The following is a 17,571-nucleotide window of genomic DNA, read 5'->3' as shown; positions in this document are numbered from 1 at the left end:
ACCTCCTCACTTTTAATTTATCTGACCTTCTCTTCAGTGTGTTAACGCAAACTAATAGCTCTTGGAAAGCCGCCAAGGTGGGTCCCAGGAGCCTCGGTACTGTAACCGTGTTTTCAGCTGGAAGAGTTGGGACTTGAGCTGTGTTTGCCCACTTGTGCAGTTTTATTTATTTACTTGTTTTTTTTCATTGCCACAATTAAGTGTATCCTTCCCCGACTTCCTCACATTTGGAAGGCTGTATATGTGCATGAGAGGGGTTGCCGTTTCTTCAAAATCCTCCAGCTCGCTTGTATGAACACATAACCCTCTGGAAAGAAAACAGAGGCCTTTCTGCTGGGCCTTTCGGCCTCAAAAGTCAGGCGGGGCAAGGAGGATAAACTCTGTGGCTGGATTTGGTGGGAGCAGTTCTCCCTGTAAACTGGCAGCCCCATTGCCATATCTGCGTTTGTGCTTCAGGACCTTGGCCCCAGCTGGGGCGGGTACCTAGGTTTTTTCCATCCTGTTGCCCATGAACTCAGCAGTGGCGTTATCCCAGTACTTAGTTACTTGTCACAGTGAAGTACTGGTGTTTGCAATTGAGTTACTTACAAAAAAGTCAAGGTTATCCCTAGAATAATAACAGCCCCACTTATTTGCATCCCTGTGAGATTTTTGTGGCTGGCCCTTGAGGGAATGTGCGCCGCCCACCCACTTCTGTCTGAGCGCCTCTTCTTAGTGTTGTAGTTCTGAGCACAGACGGCTCGTAAGTGCTGTCATGCTGGTCAGATGCTTTTTATAAGCATCCTACACAGCACAGTCTTCCATGCTAACAGTTTGGATCTTTCATGGCTCAGTCTCCCCTTGGGAGTGTGTTGTGTTGGTGATCAGTGTAGAGATTATGTGTCTTGGAGAAATTTTACAACCAGGTGGGCAAGAAATAGGTGATGATGATGAAAAAATATATCTTCTGTATGTGACATGATTGCAAATGCTTCTTTTGTATTTCATTTACTCCTCACTGCAACACTGAGGTAGATGCTAATGTCATTTCCAGTTTATACTTTGAGAGACTGAGACATTAGGAGTTTATGAAACCTGGTCAGGATCACACACAGCTCACAAGTGGCAGGGAGAGGATTCAAGCCCCGCTGGTGTAGGGCCAGGGCCCATGTTAGCTGGATTCTGGCGTAGCTATGTCAAAGCTAACCTCGCCCTGCACTAGCCAGCGCCCTTTTCCAGTTAAAGCCAAGAGAAGCCTTAGACAGGCAGGGGCTGGAAGGGACTTGAGGAATATCCCTCCGGATCCTTGCTCTTTGTAGCCGAGGTCATGGAGGTGCAGGGAGGTAGAAGGACTTGCTCCAAGTCTCACCAGCAGGAAGCAGTGGGAATGCTGCGCCTCAATTCTGACCCTTGGTCCCACAGGAACAATTGATAGCAGCTGGTAACAGCTATGTGCCTGCTTTGTTTGTAGAGTTGAGCCAGGGAGAGAATGTGATGGCCTTTGGCATCTGTCCCTCCCACTCCTAGAACCCTTGGAATCTGGTGGGGAGAGAGGGGTGTGTCCAAGTTCCCTTACTATCCTCAAATGGAAGAGTCTTTTGTGCCTTTGAGTGTGGTGTTCCTTTTTTTTTATGCCATCTTATAAGTTTGACATCTTAAGAATGAGCCCTGGCTGGGTAGCTCAGTTGGTTACAGCATCATCCTGATACACCAAGGTTGCAGGTTCAATCTCTGGTCAGGACACATACAAGAAGCAACAGATAAATGCATAAATAAGTGGAACAATAAATCAACGTTTCTCTTTCTCTTTCTAAAAAAAATAATAAAAAAAAATCAATAAACAAAAAGACTGTAGTCTGGGATGGACTTTACGTTTCACTCTGAAATTCTTATTTTCTCTCACTCTGTCTCCGTCTTAGAGCCCGTGGTCCCTCTCAGCATTGATTTTCACTCTTTAGGAGCATGGGTTGGGCAAGACGTGCTCTTTCTTAACTGTTCCAAAAAAGGACTGGTGAGGACATTCCCGCAGTGTATGTGGAATCCTGAAAAGATTGCTGAGGCCCTGTAAAATGTTTCTCTGACCACTGGCATCTTCTTGCTTCGTGGAATTTTCCTGTTAGGCATATGGCGAGCACCGTTTCCTTCCACTTTATTCCTTTCCTGTGACCAGATTGCATCAGGCCCATCAGTGCTCACCTGTCCCTGATTCTGAAAGTTTCTGGTTAAGAGTCCTTAGCTGCTCAAGGAGGTTAAGCTCAAGGCCTGTTCACACCCACACAGAAGAGTCAGTTGTTATGAAACAGTATGCAAATGAAGAACACTCATTCAACTAAGACTTTCATTGTTAGACTTCTCTTGGTTTTAATTGGAAAAAGGCGCTGGCTAGTACAGGGTGAGGTTCCTAGTGTTAACAACTATGCATAGTCCAGCTAACATGGGCCTGAACCTACACCAGCTGGGCTCGAACCCTCTCTCTGTCACTTGCAAGCTGGGTGTGACCAGGTTTCATGACCACTTTGGGCCTCAGTTCTGATGTTGTCAAGTACAGGGATTGAATGAGCTCTCCCAAGTTCTGTTCAGTCCCCCTGCTGTATAACCCTATATATACAAGTGGCAGAAGAAGAATTGAATATAGAAATAAAGTTCCCTCATGCAAAAAAGAAAAACTGTTCAGGAAGAACTCAAGTTGTTTTTGCTTTTGCTGGCAGACTAGTAGATAGTTCAAATGCTCACCTAAGAAGAACTAGCCCTCTATTATCACTATCTCTGGGATGTTTATTTTGAATGCTGAGAAATAAAAAGCCTTGCTCCTTACTTCTCAGCTCAGAGCTGTTCCCCCCAGTGAAGCTATTTTTTTTCCCTTGGGAAACTGAGATTCAAAGAGCAGAAGATGACCAGGCCACAGAGTGCTGTGGTTCCATGGCACCGTGCCTGGGGAAAGTGGCGAAGGATTTACACTGCCACAGGCCGCGCCGATTCTGTTTACATACCTGCATCGCTGCTTCACTATGAAACTACTTTGAAAGAACAGGGAGTTTGATATCAATCTCCTTGCAGCTGCGTGCCTTTTTTTTTAACCATCTGTTATTTTCAGTGCCAACTTTTTATTTACTAGTGTTCATGCTAATGAGTTTTCTAAATGACCAATTCTTTCTCTTTTATAGCTTGTTTAGAAAAGCAATCTCTTTGCCTCACGCAAAGTCTGAGCTCTCTGCTTTCTTGATATTTCAGTGTGGTGGATATCCCTCACCCTCTCTCCTGTGGTTTTTCAGAGCCACCAGGGTTGGAGGCAGCACGGTGGGGATTTGGGGAGGAAGGGGCACTTTCCTCTCCCGCCTCCTCAATAATCATGTTCATCATAGGAGGCGTCCCCAGTCTTCTGCGAGACCTTCGCTAACACAGCTTGAAGGCCCTCTGCCCATGGGGATGGCCTTCCCTCTTTTACAAAGTTCTCAGCTCCAGTGACTAAGGATGGTATGTTTCCCCCTCCTCCCTTCATGTGATTTCTAATGCCTGTGCTTGCTAGATTTGAAGGTGACACTGTTCTGTGGACAGTCCTTCACCATACATCATTTAGTACGCACACATGCAGTTCTCTTGGGTAAATGTTATCAACTTTCGTCTATAGGTTCACCATTCCTTTTTTGCTATCCTGATGTCCAGGGAGCTCCAGAGAGAGAAAGTCTTTACTCAGGTCACTTAAAAAAATACATCTGGCCCCAAGGGCTTCTCGGAAAGGAGTGGAGAGCCTTAGTAGGCATGACTGGAAGCTCCACTGCCTTATATGGGGCCTGACATGGTGTCACAGGATCAGCTGGGCAGCGAGGCACTTACTGAAGGTAAACTTCCTCTGGCTGGTGAGGCCTCTGCAGTGGGCTGGCTGTCTGCATGTCGGTCAGTTCAGTGCTCTGTGGTTCCTGTTTCTCTTCTGTCAAATGGGGCATCTCAGCTTCTCCACATCTGTGGGGTCCCACCAGGGTGTCTTGGCTGAGCTCAGCACACTCATCTGCCCTAGTTTCTCTAATCTGTCCTTCAGAGTATTCTTAGGTGTGTTCCCATTCTTGTGGGCCTGTTGGGTTGTGTCTGTTTTTAGAGTTTTGTTTTTTTAAATCCATGGACCTTTGGTAGACATTTTGTCTTTTCTCCCTCTCCCTGGGCATAATCCATGGGCGCATGAAGCCCAACAAGTTGGGACTTTGTGTGTGAGTGCGTGCGTCTGTGTTTGTGCGTGTGTCCATTTTCACAGACCGTTAGTGCTGTTACCTTACTGTGGTAAGAAGTGGCTATGAGCGGAGTTGCAGCTGAAAGTCGGGAGTAGTCATAGCTGAATGAATTCTAGGGAGTTTCTGTGCAAAGATTTTGTTCATATGGCTTTCCCCTCATACATGCTTGGAGAGTGTATGGATAATGATTGTATTGTACTTTCCTATCTACTGCAATAAAGGTTTCCCATGAAAATGAGTTGCTTATCCTATCACGATGCCTTTACTAGTAGTCTGACTGCCACCATATCCAGAACCAGATACAGCTCCCATTTTTCATGCCATGCCTGACACGTGTTCTCCAAGTTCCAGACTTTTTTTTCCCATCTAGTGGCTTCCAGAGACACTTTTCTATTTCCTCATTTAGTATAAAGACTACAAAATTACGTAGTTCTTCTGTTATTGCTGTAACAAATGACCACAGACTTTGTGGCTTAAAGCAACATGAATTTATTTTTCTATAATTTTGTAGGTCGGAGGTCCAACATGGGTCTCACGGGCTAAGATCATGGTATCCATTCCTTTTGAGACTTCAGGGGAGAATGCGTGTCCTGCCCTTTCCGGCTGATAGAGACCACCTGCATTCATAGGCTCCTGCCCCTCCTCCAGCGCCCAAACCAGCAGCTTTGAGCTGGGTCCTTGTCCCTCTGCCATCAGGTTGGCGCTCTGACCACAGCCAGAAAAGGTTCTCCGTCCTCCTGCCCCCCTTTTTCTGTTACCATTTATTATTAAAAATTAAACAATGAGCCCGAACCTGTTTGGCTCAGTGGATAGAGCGTCAGCCTGTGGACTGAAGGGTCCCGGGTTGAATTCAGGTCAAGGGCATGTACCTTGGTTATAGGCACATCCCCAGTGGGGAGTGTGCAGGAGGCAGCTGATCGATGTTTCTCTCTCATCGATGTTTCTGACTCTCTATCCCTTTCCCTTCCTCTCTGTAAAAAATCAATAAAATATATTTAAAAAAAATTAAACAATGATAATTACAATAAATGCATAATTTACAAAAGTCCTATATTTGTTCATAGGATTTATACATACAGGCATTATAGTACATTCACCTGAAAGACTAAAATTAGATATAAGAACGTGAATTGATGTCTGGATGTCTATGAAAAAGTAACTGTATAAATGTAGGTGTAAGTTTCCATAAATATAAGAAACATTAAAATCTAAAAAGGTTCCCTGATTTTAAGACTCTTGTGATTAGATTTTGCCTACGCAGACAATCCAGGATAATCTCATCTCGAGGTCTTTAACTTAATCACGTCTGTCCTGTAAGCTGACATCTCCACAGGTTCCGGGGCTTAGGAACTGAACATCTTGGGGTTCACTTATCTGTCTACCACAGTACTCAAGACTTTTATTTTTTTTTTCTCAGTGTAAAATTTTTTATTTGGAATTAAGCAGCTGGACTCAGGTTAGATGATCCCAATTTTGTTGGCAACATCCAAAGCATCATAGTCAGGAGCCAGTTGAACATATGCCTTCTTCTCGCCATCAGGCCTGACCAGGGTGTTGACCTTGGCCACATCAGTGTCATAGAGCTTCTTCACAGCCTCTTTGACCTGGTGCTTGTTGGCCTTGACATGAACACCTGTGTTGTCTTCTGACTTCTTCATGGCTGACTCAGTCGTCAGGGGGAATTTGATGATGGCATAGTGGCCAAGCTTGTGTCTCCTGGGTGCCCTCTGCCGAGGATATGTAGGCTGCCTTGGCAGCCCTAGTGTCTTTGGCCATCGAGAGGTGGGTGACATGTGGATCTTCTTTTTTTGTGGCTGTGGACACCTTTCAACACTGCTTTCTTTGCCTTTAAAGCTTTTGCTTTGGCTTCGGCTTTGGGAGGGGCAGGTGTCATCTTCATAAAAAGGTCCTCAAGACTTTTTGTAAAGAAATGGTTTTCTACTTTTGTTTAAAGGAACTGTTTCTTCCCATCGAAGAACTTTACTGTTACAGGAAATGTGCTTACTTCCTTGTTCATATTTTTGAATTCAGTTGTCCCTTAGTGTCTGCTGGGGATTGGTTCCAGGATCCCCCTCGGATACTAAAATTCTTTGGAGCTCACATCCCTTATATAAAATGGGGAAGTATTTGCATATAACCTATATTTGCATGTGGGCTACAGCTGGGTGTGCCTACACATCACTTCATTTGCATGGATTCAGTAGTGCAAGGCATGTGGCAAATTTACAGATTTTTTTTTTGAACTTTTGGGATTAAAAAAAATATTTTCTGTCTGCAGTTGGTAGAATCCATAGATTTTAAATCAGTGGCTATGGAGGGCTGACTGCATGTTCAAACAAATCATTTGTAAAACACAGTATCTAAGGTTCGAGTTCAGCTGTGGCTAGACCAAGCTACGCATGTTTATGTGTTCCAGTTGAGATAATTGTCAGCAGTCCTGCGATTGCAGTGAGGAAACTGAGGTGCAAAGGAAACTTGCACAGGGTCTTGTAGCCAGAAGTAGTGGAGTCAGGGTTTAAATGTGGATCTCATTGATTCAAAGCCTGGTTCTTTTCACTCTGCCTTCCTGCCTCAGAAGTGATAATGGCAAAACAAAACGAGAAATGGTAATGGGAAAACTTAAACTAATGTAAAATCTCTCTGCTTCTGCCAAGGGGATGGCAAACGAAACATTGCCTGTGGAGATTGATTGCACTAATGGCCCTGATGAATGGCCTCCCTGGGTCCGCACTCTTTACCTTATAACTGTGTAGTCCCCTCCGCTCCCCTCCTGAGACACTGGGATTGGCCACGTGGCCCGCTTTGGCCAGTGGGACATTAACAGATGCCCAGTAAACAGTTCAGAAGAGTATAGGTGTTTCTAATAGTCTCTTACACAGCTGGGTGAGCCCTCTGAGATCCCTGCCATGAGAACAGGCCCAGACTGGCCTCATGGGGAGATCTGAGAAACACTTGGGGATGAGCCAGGTTGCCTCAGCCGAGGCCAGACTTCCAGTGAACTGTCGGCTGCTCCAAGTCTCCTGAACTTGTCTTGCCCAGGCCAGTGAAACCAGGTCAGCAGAACCACTCAGCTGACCTGTAGAGTTATGGCAGTAATCAGTGATTGTTGTTTAAAGCCACTGAGTGCTGGGGAAGTTTGTTATACAGCAGTTGCTAACTGATACACAGCTCTTGTCAGATATTTCAATAGCATAAGAAATGTTGTAGTGTCCTTTTGAAGATCATTTTGGACTACTTGTAACTAAATATTCTTATTAAATATGTAATTTTAAAAATATTCTCTTAAGATTATACTGTAGGCTCAAGAGCGTGCCCAATATATCTAACCCCCCTTTTTTTCTTAGCATGAAAGACCTTTAAATTCTTTCCAGTTTCAGTCCAAGGCAGACTTGTTTTCCCTTCTCAAACTGTTAGAAATAAGGCGAGCCCCCAAATTGAGGGGTCCTGGTAGAACACAGAGCATACTTGGGAGCCAGGCAGCAAGGCATAAGGGTATGGGCACACTGAGCGGGCAGTGCGCTTGGCTTTTTAATCCTGACACTCGTGATCTGTCCCTTACTCTTGATTGGAGCTTAGGCTCACAGTCTTTCGCGATTGGCTGATTTAAAGGAAGGGGTTGTCCTTTGCCGTTTGAAGACTGCGGCTCCCAGGGAGCTGCAAGTCATGTGGCCCCAAATGACGGCTGCCTAAACTGTTCTTTGACAGAAAAGATGACTTGTTTATTCTCACAAAACTATTCATTATTTCTAATGTAGTGACTTTTGACCCCCAACCTGCAGTAGGACATTGACTCAGAACTCTCATACATACATGTATATAACAGCGAGAAAAGTTCATGAAACAGTTCCTACCCTTATACCTCTGATATTTTCTCCAGTTTCCTTTTTGTCAGAAATGCTGGTCAGGAGTCGCCACTGTGGCCTGTTACCCGTTTTGTAAATGAGGTTTTACCAGAACACAGACCCTTGTTCTCCTTGGTTGCTTCCTGTGGGTCCTGCTGCCTCCCAGGTGTGGGCAGAGCTGAGCAACCATAACAGCTTATGGCCGACAGAGCCCGATGCTCCTCTTGGGCTCAGGAACACAGCTCTGACCGTCGCGCTTAACTGGGCCATGACCCTGTGCGTGGCGACCCACTGCTTAGAAGACTGTTAATTCTCATGATACTCTTGTGGAAATTACACTGCGTAAATCTGGCAGCTGTGAAACTAACCCACTTCCCGTGTCATCCTCAAACTTTCTTTTCTATTTACTTAGATTCAGCAGTGAAGTGTTTGCTATTAACATTGCACCTGAGTGGCTTACATAGGAAACTTTTCAAGCCATTCTAAAGTGTCCCATTATAAGTAGTGTTACCTCCCCTGCCCCCATTTTTCTAATTTAATGGAGCTCTCTTGTGGAAACTAGCGGGAATTAACAGGGACGCACATTCTATTCAAGTGCTAATTATTTATTTATTAGGTTCCAGCCCTGCCATTTTTTGTGACCTAATGGGAGTCCATTGCTGGAAGAGGTAGGGAGGGTGTTCCTGGCTGCTTTTAGAGCACCTTCTGGCAGCTGGTCCTTACTGTCACATTTCCGAATCCTGGTGGTATTCTTTCCAAGTATAAGGTTTAGAGACATTAAATCATGGACTTTTAGGGTTGGAAAGATGGGGAAAATTTTCTTTTTTCCCCATCCAGGCCTAATGGGCTCTTCGAGGCCAAATTTCTCTAGTACCTTAATTTCTCAGACCTGTCAGGAAAGGACAGCAATATTATTTATGTGTTGTGACTAATGAGATTGATGAAAAGAGCCGAGGCGGCAAAGGCTTCAGGATGATCTGGAAATATCTTTCTAGAATCTGAAATGCCAGGTGAGGAATGGTCACTGGCCCGTTTATTTATTGGCAGCAAGAACAGAATGAAAATACATGGGCCTCAGGAACAGCAGCAGGAGCTTAGGTGCAGTCTGAGTAAGGGAGGCTCCTTGACGTCCAAACAGGTTCTCCTGGGCCTTTCCTGGGCCCACTGCCCGCCTAGGTTGGGTGGGTGGCCCTCCCTGCAGGTGGGCTGGCCCCTGTAATTAATAAGCCCCCCCCCGCCCCCCCCCCCCCCGGGCGCTGGCAGAGAAACCTGCCAGAGCTTGCTTCCCACAAAAGTGGAGAATTCACATTCGGGCTCCGGGAGAGGAGCCAGGAGCTGCCTGCAGCCCGGCCTAGAGTCTCTGGGAACCCCAGGAACCCCCTTGGCTTCCTTTCTGCCTCCCTCTCTCAGGCTGCTTTGTTCTCCCTGCCTTCTCCTGCTTTTCTTGTCCCAAGGGCTTGACTCTTGGAAGGTCCCTTGTTCCTGGGGAAGCCACCTGGGAGCTCTGGTCTTGCTCTTGTAACGCCACTTGCATTTCCTGGGGAGTGTCTCCTCAGTGGCCCAGCTGGATAACACCCAGAGCGGGGCAGAATGTGGGAGCTGCACCATGAATTTGGCTGGTTCTGGGAGTCTTACGGGAGCATTTTAGAAATTTATGGAGCCGTTTGGTTGGCAGTGCTTGAGGGCACTGCTCACATCTATTGGGTGGGGACCAGGGATGCTAACCATCTGTGATGGCTACAACGGTCTTATACCCCGGAGTGTTCCACTGTTGCAGGAGGAATTAAAGGGCCAGATTTCCCAGACCAAGTGGGAGTGAGGTTCCTAGAGTACCACGGAAACAAGGTTCTCCGAAGCCCCGCGGGAGGATGGGGTGTGGGAGAAGGCTTTATTTGGGTGAGGTTACGTTTCTTGGGTTGCAATGGCCCATTCCCCCAAGCCAACCCCGAAAGGGGCAGCTGCGAGTTCAGCAGAGCCAGAAGCAGGGCCAGTGTCCAGAGCTTCCGTTCCATGTTGCAGCCGGGTGTGGTTCAGCATCCAAGCTAATTACAGTCCATTAGTCTATTGTGTGGAGTCCAACATGGCTGTGTGCCACGTGGGCGCAGGGAGGCACATCCCTGCCACAGGAGAGCAGGCACCCAGCATGCCAGAGGGAGAAGGCAAGAAGTCGAGAGGGAACTTGCTTTATTTGAAAGTTTAAATACTCAGGTTCCCACACTTGCAGTAACCACGCCTCTTCTGGTCACTGATTCACTTCCAGGTGTGATTGATGGGCAGCTAGGTAGGCACCTTCCCAGGTCCCTCAGAACTTACTGGGCATGTGTCAAACTGCCTTGTCCAGTCCCTTTCCCCATCCATCAGCGGGAAACAGACTTGGAAAGTGTTAAATGCAACTTTTGGCAAAGCGGCATAAATGGCATGCCTGTATCTAGTCTTCCCTTTCCTCCTTTCCTGTTAAATAATGATCAGGTTATTACAAGGACATTACCACTGTAAGATAGATGGTCATGGATGAAAAGCAAAACTGGTTTATTACCTGCACCTGCAGACCTCACTCACCATTAACAAAGACCACCTCACCTGTGTCAGTCCCCACTTACAGGATTTTACATTTCAAGTACAAGCACCTAAATGACCCCATCATACTTTCTACATTAGTTTTGCCCAACGAATTGCAACTTGAAATGTGTGTTAGGTTTGTTGTAAATTATTTTCCTTTTATTCTCATTTATGTTACTCTTAGGGCAACAAATTTATATGTTTGAAATTGCGGTTAGGAAGTTTTTCTAAGAGTTTGATTTCCGATAGTAAAAGTGTGTTAGAAGTTTGCTATGAGCCTGCGGCTTTGTCCTGATACAGTTTAAAACACAGAGCTCAGGGAAAGTTCCCTTGGCTCGATGATTCAGCCGATTTAAACACTCAATACTAACAATTTAAAAAATAAAAAACTGTGGCTCATGCATGTGTGCAACTGACAGAAAAGCGGAACAGAGATGTTGGCCCCATACTGCAGACCCTCTCCCCTCCCAGCCTGGGCTGTGGCTCCTGCTGGGCCAGGATCCTGGGTGCAGGGCTCTTCATCATTTGGAAGAATCCTAGGAGTAGGGGATAAACCAGATTATCACATGTGTTTCATAGGCACCACTTCGTAGGGTTTCAAGAGGATCTGTAGGCTTATATGGGAAAACATTACACCTTGATTTTCACTCACCTCTAACAAAAATCAAGCAATTCCTTAACTTTTGAATGTTGACCACACATCACAGTAATGTTATTGTTGTCTGTGACTCTGTCACCAATAGAAATTTGACATTTTATGTCACATCATAGGTGGCTAACAGATATCTTGAAATATTATGACTTTGAAATTATGGTAGTTATTATACCCATTACTAGATAGTGTTATTTAATGCATTGACAAGTAAGCATATGTATTACTATATCACAATTAAAAAATATTTTGATCACCATATCTATATATATAAAAGCCAGGCGACAGAATGGCAGAACAACCAGAATGACCAGAATGACCGGTGGCTATGACGCACACTGTGGTGGCCAACTGGCCCGATCGGGGGCAGGGCTGGCCATCCAACCGCCTGCGGTCCCTCCCCCCACCTGCCTGCCCTGGCCCGATTGGTCCCCCCACCCGATTACTGAAGTGTGACCTTCAGTGATTCTAAGTAAGTAAACACTCTCCAGCCTTCATAGACCAGGAACCTGAATGATGAATGATCAGGAGGAAAACTGCTCACGGTTTGGATCATCAGTCAGGTGTCCAGGAGAGGTGCCCAGCACAACCACCATCTTCCTGCGTTCTCTCTCCACTGCTTCCTACCAAAGAGGGCAGCACATCACACCATGGCTTCTCTTTAGAGGGTTTGTCAGCAGGGAACTAAACCACATTACCTGACTAGGGAGAGGCTTAGAAACAGAAGCTGTAAGTGTCCCTGACACTAAAGCGCCTTTGAAGCTTCAACTCATCCGAAAGCCAGCAGCAAACGTGTATACACTCTGCAAAGAGCTTTGACACTAATAACTCCCCCGGCCAGCCCTGCCCCTGATTGCCCCCCACCCCCAACCCCAATGCATTGACAAGTAAGCATATGTGTTACTATATCACAATTAAAAAATATTTTGATCACCATATCTATATATATAAAAGCCAGGTGACAGAATAGCAGAACAACCAGAATGACCAGGTCACACTTCAGTAATTGGGTGGGGGGACCAATCGGGGCAGGGCAGGCAGGGGGGAGCAGCCCAGACCCCACCCATGCACGAGTTCGTGCACTGGGCCTCTAGTTTAAATAGAATTGACTTCTTCTGTATTCCTATGTATTTCATTTTATGAATTAAAAATCCTGTGAGGGGCCTGGCCAGTGTGCTCAGAGGTTGAGCATAACCTATGAATCAGAAGATCACAGTTTGATTCCTCGTCAGGGCACATGCCCAGGCTGCAGGCTTGATCGTCAGGGAGGGGCATGCAGGAGACAGCCAATTGATGTTTCTCTCTCTCTCTCTCTCCCTCTACCTTCCTCTCTCTCTAAAATTAATAAAAACATATTTTTTAAAAGTCCTGAGAAGCGCCCTAACCGGTTTGGCTTAGTGGATAGAGCGTCGGCCTGCGGACTGAAGGGTCCCAGGTTCGATTCCGGTCAAGGGCATATGCCTTGGTTTCGGGCACATCCCCAGTCGGGGGCGTACAGGAGGCAGCTGAATCTATGTTTCTCTCTCATCGATGTTTCTAACTCTCTATCCCTCTCCCTTCCTCTCTGTAAAAAATCAATAAAATATTAAAAGGAAAAAGTCCCGAGAAGGGTCCATAGGTCTCACCAGTCTGCCGAGGGGTCTGTGACACACAGTCCTAGAGCAGGATTTCGGAGTGCTCTGGTCTGGACAGTACGTCCTCCACCGCTGCCCTATCACTTCTGTTTATTGGGGGCTGACCTCCATCTGACTTGGCCTTTCCCCAATACTTCCAGGTAATAGTGGAGGGGGTGTGGGCTTATCTCCAGTTGTTTTATTTCCTTCTTGGACCTGGTCTAAGCATTGAGCTTGATTAATCCTTGGTTCATTCTCTTATGCACGAGGAGGTAACCTCAGAACATTCCACCTGGGAGGCTGTGTTGATCAGCACAAGGTACATGATGTGTTTAAAGCCAAAACGTATTGATTATCCGAATCCTAGACAGAAGTGTGATTTCTGGTTCAGTTTTTCAAGTGGAGAAAAACCATAGACATTCTTCAGGAAAATGAACAATCTACAGACCAACTTCTCTTTTCCTCTTCTATGTTTCTGAGTTACATAATCACAAGAACTCCAGGAAGTACCACATTGCCCAAGAATTACGTTGCACACACAGCTGCCGGGGTGTTTTCCTTGCTACCATGGCTGTGAGGTTGAGGTAGACAGCTCGGTAGGTGTGTATTTCATCCTGGTGGTTACCTTGCCCAGTGAGGCCCACTGGAGGGTGCGGCCCTGTATCTGCAGTCGGATTTCTGGGATCAGCATTAGCCTTTTTTCTCTGTCTAGAAGCTTCTGTTGATGGGAAGTGAGTTTGCCACAGAACAGCGCCCTCTCCACTGCTCCTTGCTGTCCTGCGGGCGCGGAGTCATGGCTGGGCGGCCATGTGTATCGCTTTCCTTTCTCAGCGGCTAAGTCTATATTTAGAGCATGGAAGTGCTGACCATTTCCTTCCCACTTTTTTAGTAGTTGAGCATGGAGAGGGATCTTCATGTATTCAACCCGTATTAAATTATAATAGGAACAATATATATATTTTTTCATTCTTTGTTTCAAAAGGTGTACTCAAGATTGAAATGGAACAGTTTGAAATGTTTAACTTCCATTTTTCTATGGGCTTATCGATTGTCTTTCTTAACCAGTCGAAGCCATTCTCTTAAAGTTGCAGGAGCAGCCCCATTATATTGTTACTGCTCATGTCAGACTAAAGGGAACATACATGTGTTTAGCAAGCTTATCGATGAAGGACAGCATCTCTCTTTTTCTGTTGCTTCCTGAGCTGTTGATTGCTTCACATATAGTTTCATGTGCAAGACTGTAGGTACTATTTGGCCTAATTTTTAAAAAAAATATATATTTTTATTGATTTCAGAGTGGAAGGGGAAGGGAGAGAGAAACATCAATGATGAGAGAGTATCACTGATTGGCTGTCTCTTGCACCCCCCTACTGGGGATTGGAGCTCACAACCTGGGTATGTGCCCTAACCCAGAATGGAACCATGACCTCCTGGTTCATAGGTCGATGCTCAACCAATGAGCCATGCTTTGTGGTTGGGCTTTTTGGCCTAATTTCTTAAGTGAGATACCTCAGTCCTTTTATGGAGAAACTGTCCTATCATTAGATTGGTAAGGGCAATTTTTTTTGGTTTGGGAGAGTAAGAAATTTACAAATTCATTGGCTGTGGGGTGATTATTTCACTCAGTTTGAAGGATCTCCTACCACTCCCCCTATTCTGAGCCATAGTCCCTTGATCTACTTTTCATAGAGGTTTGTTTGGTGTGAATTTTAATCTTAATCCTACCTTTGTGGAGAGAGTATAGGTGCTTACATATCCCTGCACAGAATTAACTGTGCAGCTGCTGGACACAGTAGATCCCATTACAATTGTATAGACCATCTCACAGTGAAAGTGGATACTGGTCCTGTCTTCAAACTGGCAGTCAGTGGTGAGGGCCTTACATGCAGAGGAACGCTTTTCCTGCAAATGGATCTCTGGAGCACATAGCTCAGTTCCGGGAGGACTGGGCACTCTGGGGAGCCATGCCTTGAGTGCACTGGTTCCATGCTAATGACGGCCCTGTCAATTAGGTTTTCATTGAACAAATATGAAACTGAGTTATGGAAAAGTGTCTTGTCTGCAGTGACTCATGTAATTTTAAGGTGACCACAAAATTTATCATACAAACCTCAACACTTTTGAGAGTGAAAGGGGGTAGTAATGATTATGCTGGGAGAACAGGCATAAATGGGGATATATGGGCCCTTGCCAGGTAGGTCAGTTGGTTATAGAGCATCAACCTGATACACCAAGGTTGTGTGTTCAATCCCTGGTCAGGGCACATTCAAGAAGCAACCAATGAATGCATAAGTAAGTGGAACAACAAATCAGTGCTTCTTTTTCTCTCCCCTCTCCCTCTCCCTCTCCCTCTCCCTCTCCCTCTCCCTCTCCCTCTCTTTCTAAAAATCAATAAAAAAAATTTTTTTTAATGGGCCTATATGGCCCCTGTACTGATAAGGCACAGATTGGGGGTTTCACTCAGGTCTCTGATTCCGAAGCCTGCCTGTCTCCATGAGATGCACTAGATTGGGCTGCCTCATCGCAGATAAATTGGGAAGACAGATATTGAATATTGAATAATCTTCTGGAGATGAGTTCTGCACTAGGTATAGAGACAAAGAGAAATTCCTCTCAGGCTAAAGAAAAGTTGCCTTTGGCAAGAGAAACGTCTATTAGAGATCTTTCATATAAAAACGTGGAAAGGGTGTTTTTTTGGGGGTGGGGGGGCGGAGAAGGCAGATGGTTTTTCTTGTCCTAAAAAATAGTTTCCATTTTTATTTAAAAGAACGAGTCTGCATTTACAAGAAAGATAAGGTGAGGCTCCTAAAGTCTCATATCCAGGGAGGCCAAACATGTTCATAGTCAGTGGTTGTTACGATGTAAAGTGGTAAAATGAATTCTTCAATAGCAAAGGGTGTAGGTAACTCATGGCCCCTGTTCTTAGCACTCTGTCCATGCCCATGACTGTCCTATCAAGGCTGACTGTGTGGGGTAATCACTGCTGTGAGCGGTTAAAGTGAGGGCCCTGGAACAAGTCTCATTCCTGTCATGGACAGTCTGGCTTGTGATCAGTCTCTGAGCCTCTGTGAGCCTCAGACACACACCTGTGAACACACCCAGCAGAAGTGCAGACAGACGATAGGTGAAGCCCAGCCACAGAAAGTAATGAACATCACACGGCACCCATGCCAGGGTTCACTTGTTCACTGCGGCATGTTCTCTTGCTGCCTTTGAGGCCAGTTAAGGTGCGAAAGCAAAAGTTTCCTAACAGCATTTTCTGTAAATACCACGCCTCTAAAATCGTCCTGCTGGGTTGCTGGTCATCATCAAGTCAATGGTGACAAAGAATGACATGCTGTACTGTTCATTCAGTGGCCACTGTTAGTTCAATGGCCACGGTTGGAAACCTGCAGCAAACAGGCGACGGTGGGAGTTATGTGTTTCTTGGAAATTTGGGATTTGGCTTTTCATTGTGAGCTGTTACTTGGCCTTCATTCTACACCCAAGTTCCCTGGGAATCTGCCTTCTGCACCCTGGAGCACCCAAAAGACCGAATCCCAGAGCAGGCAAATGAAACTTTCTGGGAGATGAGAAGCTTCCCCCACCAGGGGGGACCAGCGGCACCCGGAGAGGGACTGCCCTGTAATTTGTTTGAACTGCTCCCTGAAGAAGACAACACTCTCTAGTTGTCTTTTTGAAGGACGAGATTTTCCTAGGAAATAAGAGAACCATAGGCCATGAGACAGAGACAAAAACAAAACAATAAACAAAAACAAAGCAGGGTTGGAGGAGAGGCATGAGGAAAGGTAAGGGCCCGAGACAGGTGGCTGGCTGGCAAGTAGCAGCCTTTTTGCTGTGGAAAATGAGGGACCATGGAAGATGCAGAGGAGCAGTGCTGTCTTGGGTAACAAGCGCCTTCTCGGAACAGGGCAGGACACAGCTGGGAAGTCAGGGGATCTGGGAGCTGACGCGTGCCCTGCCATGAACTGCTTTGTGAGCCTCTTTATGTTCTGCAAAAGTGGGCGAGTTGGGTCAGATGGCGTCTAACATGACATGCAGCTCTAAAGGCTTAGATGCTGAGCCACTAATCCTTTGTAGGGCTCATCCGTGTGGCCCCCAAAATATTTGCTGAGTACTTACGTGCCAGGCATAGGGGCACAAAGGTGAATGCAATACCCGACCCCCACATCTAGGGTAGGGCCCTGTTGTAAATGCTCCCATTGTTGTCTGCATTGGAGTGGGTTGTGGGATTCCATTGATAGGAAATTCCCAGAATAGGTAAATCCAGAGGCAGAAAGCAGGTCAGTGGTTGTCAGGGGCTGGGGAAGGAGGGTGGGTGCGATGGTTCTGCGTTTCTCTTTTTTGGGGTGGGGGGAGGCAGTAAGAATGTTTTGGAACTAGACAGAGGTAATGGTTGCACAATATTGTGAATGTACTAAATGCCACTTTATTGTACACTTTTAAAGGTTAATTTAGTGTTATGTGAATTTTACCTCAATAAAAAACACTGGAAGGGGGAGAAGTGGGCAGGAAGTGACGTGGGTCACATCCGGTGACCAGGATTTTCTGCTTGTTCCCTATTTCCTTTATTTTCATCATCTCCCAACACCTCACTGTTTTACTAGGATGTACGCACTGTGAGATTCAGTTCTGTCTCTGTCCCTGGCATGGCACCTGGCACATAGTGGGTGCTCAGTAAATGAATGGAAGAATGGTTGAGT

The 17,571-nt window shown here is 45.9% G+C and overlaps 1 protein-coding gene and 1 pseudogene across 2 annotated transcripts in view; one reads left to right on the top strand and one right to left on the bottom strand.

Moving 5' to 3' along the window:
• MGAT5 (alpha-1,6-mannosylglycoprotein 6-beta-N-acetylglucosaminyltransferase) overlaps positions 1–17,571 on the top strand; it is a 360,895-nt gene that overhangs the window by 3,432 nt on the left and 339,892 nt on the right. The gene's annotated exons all lie outside the window — the stretch shown is intronic.
• Positions 5,660–6,096, bottom strand: LOC139015815 (large ribosomal subunit protein uL23 pseudogene; annotated as a pseudogene).

This window comes from Myotis yumanensis, unplaced genomic scaffold (assembly GCF_028538775.1).
Source record: "Myotis yumanensis isolate MYYU_CA2020_CCGP unplaced genomic scaffold, mMyoYum1.0.hap1 SCAF_8, whole genome shotgun sequence".
NCBI lineage: Eukaryota > Metazoa > Chordata > Mammalia > Chiroptera > Vespertilionidae > Myotis > Myotis yumanensis.
The sequence above is the reverse complement of the archived record's forward strand: the minus strand, read 5'-3'. Positions and strand labels throughout refer to the sequence as shown.